Source organism: Chiloscyllium plagiosum, unplaced genomic scaffold (assembly GCF_037043375.1).
Source record: "Chiloscyllium plagiosum isolate Xiang-an unplaced genomic scaffold, Cpla_swu_hap1 HiC_scaffold_18, whole genome shotgun sequence".
NCBI lineage: Eukaryota > Metazoa > Chordata > Chondrichthyes > Orectolobiformes > Hemiscylliidae > Chiloscyllium > Chiloscyllium plagiosum.
In genome coordinates, this window is record NW_028270156.1 from 41,632,836 (window position 1) to 41,642,221 (window position 9,386).

A 9,386-nucleotide genomic window follows, 5' to 3' on the forward strand; every position below is an offset into this window, starting at 1 on the left:
ACTTCTTCAAAAAAACTCAATCAAGTTTGTGAGACATGATTTCCCATGCACAAAGCCAGGTTGACTGTCCCGAATCAGTCCTTGCCTTTCCAAATACATGTACATCCTATCTCTCAGGATTCCCTCCAACACATTGCCCACCACCGACGTCAGGCTCACTGGTCTATAGTTCCCTAGCTTGTCCTTTGAACCTTTCTCAAACAGTGGCACCATATTAGCCAGCTTCTAGTCTTCTGACACCTCACCTGTGACTTTCGATGATACAAATATCTCAGTAAGAGGTCCAGCAATCACTTCCCTTGCTTCCCACAGAGTTATAGGGTACACCTGATCAGGTCCTGGGGATTTATCAACCTTTATGTGTTTCAAGACATCCAGCACTTCCATCTCTGTAATATGGACATTTTTCAAGATGTCACCATCTATTTCCTTACATTCTATACCTTCCATGTGCTTTTCCATAGTAAATACTTGTGCAAAATATTCGTTTAGTGTCTCCCCCATTTTTTGCGGCTCCACACAAAGGCTGACTTGCTGATCTTTGAGGGGCCCAATTCTCTCCCTAGTTACCCTCCTGATTTCCCTCTTAAGTATACTCCTACTGCCTTTATACTCTTCTCAGGATTCACTCGATCTATCCTGTCTATACCTGACATATGCTTCCTTCTTTTTCTTAACCAAACCTTCAATTTCTTTAGTCATCCAGCGTTCCCTATACCTAGCAGCCTTTCCTTTCACCCTAACAGGAATATACTTTCTCTGGACCCTCATTATCTCATTTCTGAAGGCTTCCCATTTTCCAGCTGTCCCTTTACCTGTGAACATCTGCCCCCAATCAGCTTTTGAAAGTTCTTGCCTAATACCGTCAAAATTGGCCTTCCTCCAATTTAGAACTTCAATTTTTAGATCTGGTCTATCCTTTTCCAGCAAATCTTTTAAATTTTAAATCTAATAGAATTATGGTCGCTGGCCCCAAAATGCTCCCCCACTGATACCTCAGTCACCTGCCCAGCCTTATTTCCCAAGAGTAGGTCAAGTTTTGCACTTTCTCTAGTCGGTACATCGACATACTGAATCTGAAATTTTTCCCCGTACGCACTTAACAAATTCCTCTTAACATTATGGCAGCCCCAGTCTATGTTTGGAAAGTTATAATTCCCTGTATAATCACCCTATTATTCTTACAGATAACTGAGATCTCCTTCCACATTTGTTTCTTAAATTCCCTCTGACTATTAGGGGGTCTATAATACAATCCCAATAAAGTGATCATCCCATTCTTATTTCTCAGTTCCACCCAAATAATTTGCCTGGATATATTTTTGGGAATATCTTCCCTCAGTACAGCTGTAATGCTATCCCTTATCAAAAAGCCACTCCCCTTCCTCTCTTGCCTCCCTTTCTATCCTTCCTGTAGCATTTGTATCCTGGAACATTAACCTGCCAGTCCTGCCCATCCCTGAGCCATGTTTCTGTAATTGCTATGTTATCCCAGTCCCATGTTCCTAACCATGCCCTGAGGTCACCTGCCTTCCCTGTTAGGCTTCTTGCATTGAAATAAATGCAGTTTAATTAATCAGTCCTACCTTGTTCTCTGCTTTGTCCCTGCCTGCCCTGACTGTTTAACTCACCTTTGTTCTCAACTGTACCAGTCTCAGATTGAAATCTTTCCTCACTATCTCCCTGGGTCCCACCAGCCATTGCCTCTAACTACCTCTCCAACCAATCCATTCAATCTGATAGGATTCACAACCAACGGCATTTATTGCAGATGTAATCCTCAGTAACCCATAAACTCTCCCTAAACTCCCACATCTGAAGAGCACATCACTCTATTAAAGGCCATTTTTGCTTCTATCAATCTACAGACCCAGAAAATAGCACCATCTTGTTCCTCTACAAAACACTACTCCAGGTTAAATTAATACTTATGGCTTATATTTTAAGTTTAGTCAAAAGACATAGCTCAATAAAACATATAGTCAAGAAAGAACCCATTCTACTCACTACTGGAGACTTATTTTAAGGCCACGCTTAAAATCCACTTATCTGCTTCTGTACTGTGACCACGCCCAGACAGGTTCCTCCAAGATTAGCTGTGAATTTCACTACTTTTTAATTTTCCCAGATGTATTCTGATGTCCAGCAATACATGAATTCAACAGCAAAGGCAGTAACTGCTAACTCTGCCAGTTAGCAATGTGGGTTTCTTTCTCTCTCTCTCTCTCTCTCTCGCCTGCACTGACCTCACCATGTGCTTCCTTTGTCTGTTCTTCTCCCTTTTAAAAGTGTTGTTGTTTTGACTTTTTTTTCCTCCAAAGTTCCAAAACAATCCAACAGCATATAAAACAGTAATTGCTGCTCCTGGAACCTGAGGAAATCACCTCCAATGCCTAATATACCTCAAAAAAGTAGCTGTTACAGCCAGAAATTCTTCCTGTCCTCCATCTTGGATTACCCAGAATCCTTTCCCTTGTAAATAAATTCTGTTTTGTTAGAAACTAAGTCGTTTGACCAGCGGCATCTCTCCTGGACTATCCATTTTACACCTGCTTAAAGGTTAAGGTCTAGGCTACTTTTTTGAAATGTTTTGATGGGGTTTGGCCTGAGCCATAATCATCATTTTAAAAAAGTCATACGGCAAAATCTGTGTCAAAGAGGTTGTAGTTTTGAGGAACATCTTCAAGAGGGAAAGAGAAAGGCAGAGAAGTTTGGGGAGGGATTTCTCGAACTTAGGGCTGAAGGCAGGAACACCAATCATAGAACAATTTAAACTGGGGTTACTCAAGAAGTCTGAATTAGGGGAGCATAGAGACATGAGAGATTTGTAGGACAGGAAAAGATGACAAATATTGGGATGTACTAGGCTATGGCAAGATTCGAAAACAAAGATGAGAATTTTAAAATAGAGAAATTGCTTGATAAGATTCAAAATAGGCCAATGAACAAAGGGATGATTTGCCTTATGTACCTCCACTTGCAATATAACAGAAGTGTCATGGGATATTTTACTATGGTAATAATAGTCTACACATGCTAGATATTTGATTTTAAATAACTAAATAATAGAACACCCTATTGAAGTTCTTTTTTTATTTGCTGTGGGGCATGGGCATATGTTGTATGGCACACAAGTGGTTGCATTTGGTAGCTTAATCAGTTTGAAACCCTATTTTTAGGTGTGTCTGTGCTGTTCCTGGTGTGCCCCCTGCACTGCCCATTGAAACAGGGTTGATCCCTGTATGGCTGAGTGGTGGATATGCCTAGCCATGAGGTAACAGATTGTGCATGAGTACAATTCTGTTGATGTTGATGGTCTACAGCATCTCAATAATGGGTTCAGCAATAAATATTTTGAATCAAGAAATAAATATATTTGAAACTAATGGTACTTAAGTTTAAGTTGACTGTGTGTCCAGACTACTAGCTGGCAGTGCCTGAAAGCTTAAGTACATGAAGGAAGCAAAGACTGTTAAACATGGATGAGTAGGATCAAAACAGGTTGGATTTTGCAGTAAACCACTTGACTTTACACACTCTATAGTCAGCATGGGTTTATTAGAGGGAGATCCTGTCTGGCTGATTTAATTGAGTTTTTTTGAAAGAAATTACTAAATATATTGATCGGGGTAGTGCAGTCAATGTGGCTTATATGGACATCAGTAAGGCCTTTGACAAGGTTCCACATGGAAGGCTGGCCCAAAAGGTAAGCGCTCATGGGATTCAAGGCAAGGTGACAAACTGGATCCAATGTTGGCTTACAAATAGGAAGAGAAAATGAGGACTGCCGATGCTGGAGATCAGAGTCAAAAAGTGAGGTGCTGGAAAAGCACAGCCTGTCAGGCAGCATCCGGGGAGCAGGAGAATTGACGTTTCGAGCACGTTGAAACATCGATTCTCCTGCTCCTCAAATGCTTCCTGACAGGCTATGCTTTACCAGCACCTTTATAAATAAGAGGCAAAGGATGATGGTGGAGGGTTGTTTTTTTTTTAGATTAGATTAGATTACAGTGTGGAAACAGGCCCTTCGGCCCAACAAGTCCACACCGACCCGCCGAAGCGAAACCCACCCATACCCCTACATTTACCCCTTACCTAACACTACGGGCAATTTTAGTATGGCCAATTCACCTGACCCTGCACATCTTTGGACTGTGGGAGGAAACCGGAGCACCCAGAGGAAACCCACGCAGACACGGGGAGAACGTGCAAACTCCACACACAGTCAGTCGCCTGAGGCGGGAATTGAACCCGGGTCTCTGGCGCTGTGAGGCAGCAGCGCTAACCACTGTGCCACCGTGCCGCCCAATTTTTGTGATTGGAAGCCTGTGACCAGTGATGTGCCACATGGATTAGTGCTGGAACCCTTGCTGGCTGTTTTACAAATTAACAATTTGATGTGAAAATAGAGGTATAATTAGTGAGTTTGCAGATCCTCGAAAGTTGTTGATACTGAGGAGCACAGTCTTAGGCAACTGTCTGATATTGATTAGCTTGTAATCCTGATAAATGTGAGGTGTTGCATTTTAGGAGGTCTGTTAGGGAAAGATATACAGAACGAATGGTAGGTTCCCTGGGAGTACTGAGGAACAAAAGGATTTTGGTGTATAAGTCCATAGATTCCGGAAGGTAGACAGGGTGGTGAAGGGAATCTGGCACCTAACTCTTTAACCAACCCACAGAGATAATTAATAATAAGCCACACAGAGCCTAAACCAGGAAATACATGTTAGCACGGTGAAGTCAATACCAAATCAGCAACTGAAATACCGAGGGAAAGAAAGAGAGGATTAAGTGAGGGAAAGAGAGAAGCTTAAGGCAATCATAAAAAAAAGTTTAATAATTTCCAGTAATAATTAAAGTCTGCTAAAATGATACTCTACACTTGATTTTCAGTGCCAGCAAGATTGTTTGGCAGTAATTCAGATTCACCACATTGTTCAAATGTCATGTAAATTAGAATGTCTTGGCCTAACCGTTTTGTGGTGGGTTTCATCCATACCTCTGATGCCAGTGCAGGAATTTTGTAGAGATCAGTGTATTTGAGTGTGAAATCAAGCTGTGAAATGTATATCTCATGCATGAATGGCACATTTTGGAGAGAAAGGTCTGAATTTTGGTGTTTAACTGCACATCGCTGTTCACCAGAATTTACCTGGTTTGCTCACTGCTAGCCTCACTGCTATTTTTCTAGTGATATGCAATGCTAGATTCATTATTACAAAAAGGCCAAGCTGTAAGTGATTTGGTGATATTCTGTGGGTCAACCATGACTGGGGAGTCCATTGTGGGATTGGTGTGGATGTCTAGAGAACTGCCACTTCAAAATGAAAGTGTTGGTGCATTTTTGTAAACATCCATGTTCACCCTCTATCCACCTTGTTGCTATATTACTCACCTTGCTACAGGATTTCTGCAAGTTGTAGCAACTCTTGCCTTCCTCTGGGCATGACTTCTCTCAACACTCAATGTCCAATACTCTAGGACTCCTTCCAGCAACTTTGAAGTTATTTTCATTCTCGCAAAGGTTTAAAAGTCATGAGGGGCATAGATAAGGTGAATAGCAAAGGGTCCAAAATAAGGGGCGTGAGAGGAAAAAGATTTAAAAGGGACCTCGGTGGCGATTTTTACACACGTATGTAGAATGAACTGCCAGAGGAATCGGTAGATACAGGTACAGTTACAACATTTAAAAAGCATTTGGACAGATAAACGAATAGAAAAGGTTTAGTGGGGTATGGGCCAAACGTAGGCAAATGGGACTAGTTTAATTTGGAAAGCTTGGGAGTCAGCATGAATGAGTTAGATCAAAGGGTCTGGTTCCTTTCTGTATGACTCCATGTGTCGGATGTTGCAGGTTTGCTGAGGATATTCCTTGAGATAGGTGGAACCAAATTTCAATGCTTTCCTCCACATGGACTAGGTGACTGTATTGTTTCCCTAAGTGAGATGGCTTGCAGTACAGAAGTTTAGAAAGCTCTTTTTCGGACTGTCCTTATATCCTTTGTACTGGCCGGTTTGACATTATTTGCTACAAGATAGTTTCCTGTTGGAGAGTTGCTTGTGGTTTCATTAGTCAAGTATGTGCGACACATGGTCTGCGCATCTAAGTTGATTTTCTAGAGAGTGTCTCATTAATGTTAAGCTCAGTATGATGGAAGCAGAATTTTCTAGGATCCTTGTAAGGATCTCTCTTGCAAATGAGAATCATAGAGTCATAGAGACGTACAGCATGGAAACAGACCCTCCGGTCCAACCCGTCCATGCCGACCAGATATCCCAATCCAATCTAGTCCCACCTGCCAGCACCCAGCCCATATCCCTCCAAACATTTCCTATTCATTTACCCATCCAAATGCCTTTTAAATGTTGCAATTGTACCAGCCTCCACCACTTCGTCTGGCAGCTCATTCCATACATGTACTACCCTCTGCATGAAAAAGTAGCCCCTTAGGTCTCTTTTATATCTTTCCCCTCTCACCCTAAACCTATACCCTCTAGTTCTGGACTCCCCAACCCCAGGGAAAAGACTGTCTATTTATCCTATCCATGCTGCTCATAATTTTGTAAACCTCTATAAAGTTACCCCTCAGCTTCCGACACTCCAGGGAAAACAGCCCCAGCCTGTTCAGCCTCTCCCAATAGCTCAAATCCTCCAACCCTGGCAACATCCTTGTAAATCTTTTCTGAACCCTTTCAAGTTTCACAACATCTTTCTGATAGGAAGGAGACCAGAATATGTGAACAATTTCAGCTACCCTTGAAATAAAATATAATGTCTGAACAATTACATATCAGTTAAATTGTACTTTGGAAATGTTTTCTCTCTAAGATATTCCATCTGCTGCTCTCGACTTGTTAGCAATATCTCCAGGGAGGTAGACTATTGATAGACTATTGAATAGCCTTCTAGCAATAACCAAGCCAGAATTTGCAAGGTCAGTGAGGGTGAACATCATTTTCATGGAGATGGAGGACATCTACCTCTTTAAGATGATTCCAGTAATGAGAAATATTCTGGCTTTACTGTAGCATCCCAGTTCACCCACGGTTCATTCTTTTGCTGTGCTTCTGTCCTTGATTTCTGAAGCAAGACAATTCAACTCACAGGAACACCATTTATGTTCCTTCATGTTTGGGATTATAGTAGGCAAGCCTAGATATTGTAGATTCTGCCACATGAACAATTTCATAACACTGCATGCAGAGCAATAAAATCGAGACCAGCATCTGCTCCAGTACCTACATTTTCCCAAAGTGTTCAAATGGCCATCTGCTATTGTATAAGAACAGTTTGACTGCGACAGCTATTTTATAGGTGCAATGTTTACTTAACATTGTCATTGTTTGAACCATGTCCCAAAAGTAATACTCTATTTTTTATGCACTCAACAGTACACAAAACATGGATAAAGTTATTGTCACTGGATTTGAATAACATACAGCTATTGCCATATAATAAAACCAGTCATAAAAAGCTCAGCAAGGGAGTTTGGCACATTCTTAATGAAAAGCTATAGCTAGAGGTGGGTTAATGACATCAGTTCTTAAGCAATTACAGAACACGTTACTGCCAATCAAGGTCAGGACATTTACTTTTAATGATCTTTGCTCAACAGTAACAGTTGAATAAAGGAACATTTGCTCACTGCAGGTTCCCATATGGACATTTTTTAAAATAATAAATTGATATTTGGAACAGTAGCACAATATAAAGTGCATAGGATTTTGCCACTAGAAAGATATGTGGAGGAGTTGGGGTGGGGAGTACATTTTTTTTACGATACACATCTGCAATGCTTCAACCTTCAGAAGGTTTAAATGATATTCAGTACAAGATGAACAGACTTGAGAGTTCAAATATACTAAGTCATAGTAATAAAGAAGATCCATAATAAGCATAATGGTGTTCATTAACACTGTTCATTATAGCAGCATGAGGGCAGCATCAGCAGCTGCATTTAGCACAGTACTCTTCATATCACAAATGACCTGACCCAAGGTTCATTTGTTAAAACACATTTTAAAGGTATTGAATAATCCATTGTCAAATAATATTTAATGCCATTTGGACTGGTAGCAGCTATGCCTCTTATTTGGTCTCTATAAAGAGCCAAAGTTTTAGGATCAATTAACTGCTATTGCAAATGTTTCTTGAGCAAATGAGGAAAGCAATATACAAAGATCTAACCACACACATTATCATGTGAAATTGTGGCCAACTCTGGGAAGAATGAAATGGCAACATTTTAAACATGTTTATGGTTCAGGCAGTATAATTAGGGCAAAATCTTTGAAAAGCATTTGTGGTTACTGTGATAATGTGCCTCTGATCTGAGTGCTCAATATATATTGCTTAGTGAAAGCTAAAATATCAATGGTAACTGTTTACAGACTGCACTTTGAAACAGTTTTGAGAATGTCATTGCTGTGTTCCCACTTCCAAATTCAATTCTGATCAGATTTACCCACCTGCTTGTTCAGCAAAAACGGTATAGTTGGATGTTGCTTTAACAACAGTGTCTCGGTGGTTAGAATCTGATTTTTGATGTTTCCATCCCTTCAGTCTCTCTGGACAGACCTTTGTCATGACAAAATAATAAAGTAGCAATTAACTCTGGCCATTACAAATCGTAAACCCAAATTGCAAATGGAAAGCCCCTTTGAGCACAGAATCCTCCGTTAGCAGATCCTATTCACGGAAAGGCACAGAGCATTACAGCTGGTAACGTTAACTACCCAAAGGCAGTGTTTTACTGCAGCAAATTCCAGATAAGATAATATTGTTTAAGCAGTTGCGCTCTGCTGTTCTGCTATATAGAGCAGAGGTGGTGTTTGTTATCATTTGACATTTCGACTGACTATGGGGTGTTCTTTTAATCCAAAGCTACAGAGCTGGACAGCAAACAATGTCACATGTGTTGAATAGAGAAATGTGAGTGTTTTGTTGCAGCTGTCAAGCTGTGTAAAATCACTTGTTTAACAATGTTCAGCCCAAAAGATAGTGGCCCGATTTTGCGATCAGCGGTAGAGATATTTGACGTGCCTTCCACTCACACTACCTACAGATATTTTGTGGGTTTTAAAATAGCAAGTTATAGTCATTGGGTGTTTTACTGAATGGCAACCCTGATGTGTAATCTGAGACCTCTGTGGGTGGAGCAAGTAAAGAGAATAGTCTTCAATCAATCCGACTGAAGACTGCTTCGTGAAGAATGTAGAGTTAAAATTTTATTTGCCCTCTTTTATGTGCAGGCATCACATGTTGTAAATTGCCCACACTCGTTTATATTGAGATGGACAACAAGCAAACATAATATATATGCATGATGTAGAACCTTGCCAAGGAGTCCTCCATTGCATCTTTGTTCTTAATACTGTTCATT

At 40.6% G+C, this 9,386-nt stretch overlaps 1 long non-coding RNA gene across 1 annotated transcript in view; it reads right to left on the bottom strand.

Moving 5' to 3' along the window:
* Positions 1-8,695, bottom strand: part of LOC148146966 (uncharacterized) — a 42,365-nt gene extending 33,670 nt beyond the window's left edge. Inside the window, exon 1 of the long non-coding RNA XR_015760024.1 lies at positions 8,473-8,695. This is a non-coding gene — a long non-coding RNA (uncharacterized LOC148146966). The remainder of the gene's footprint in view (positions 1-8,472) is intronic.
* Between the last annotated feature and the right edge of the window lie 691 nt (positions 8,696-9,386).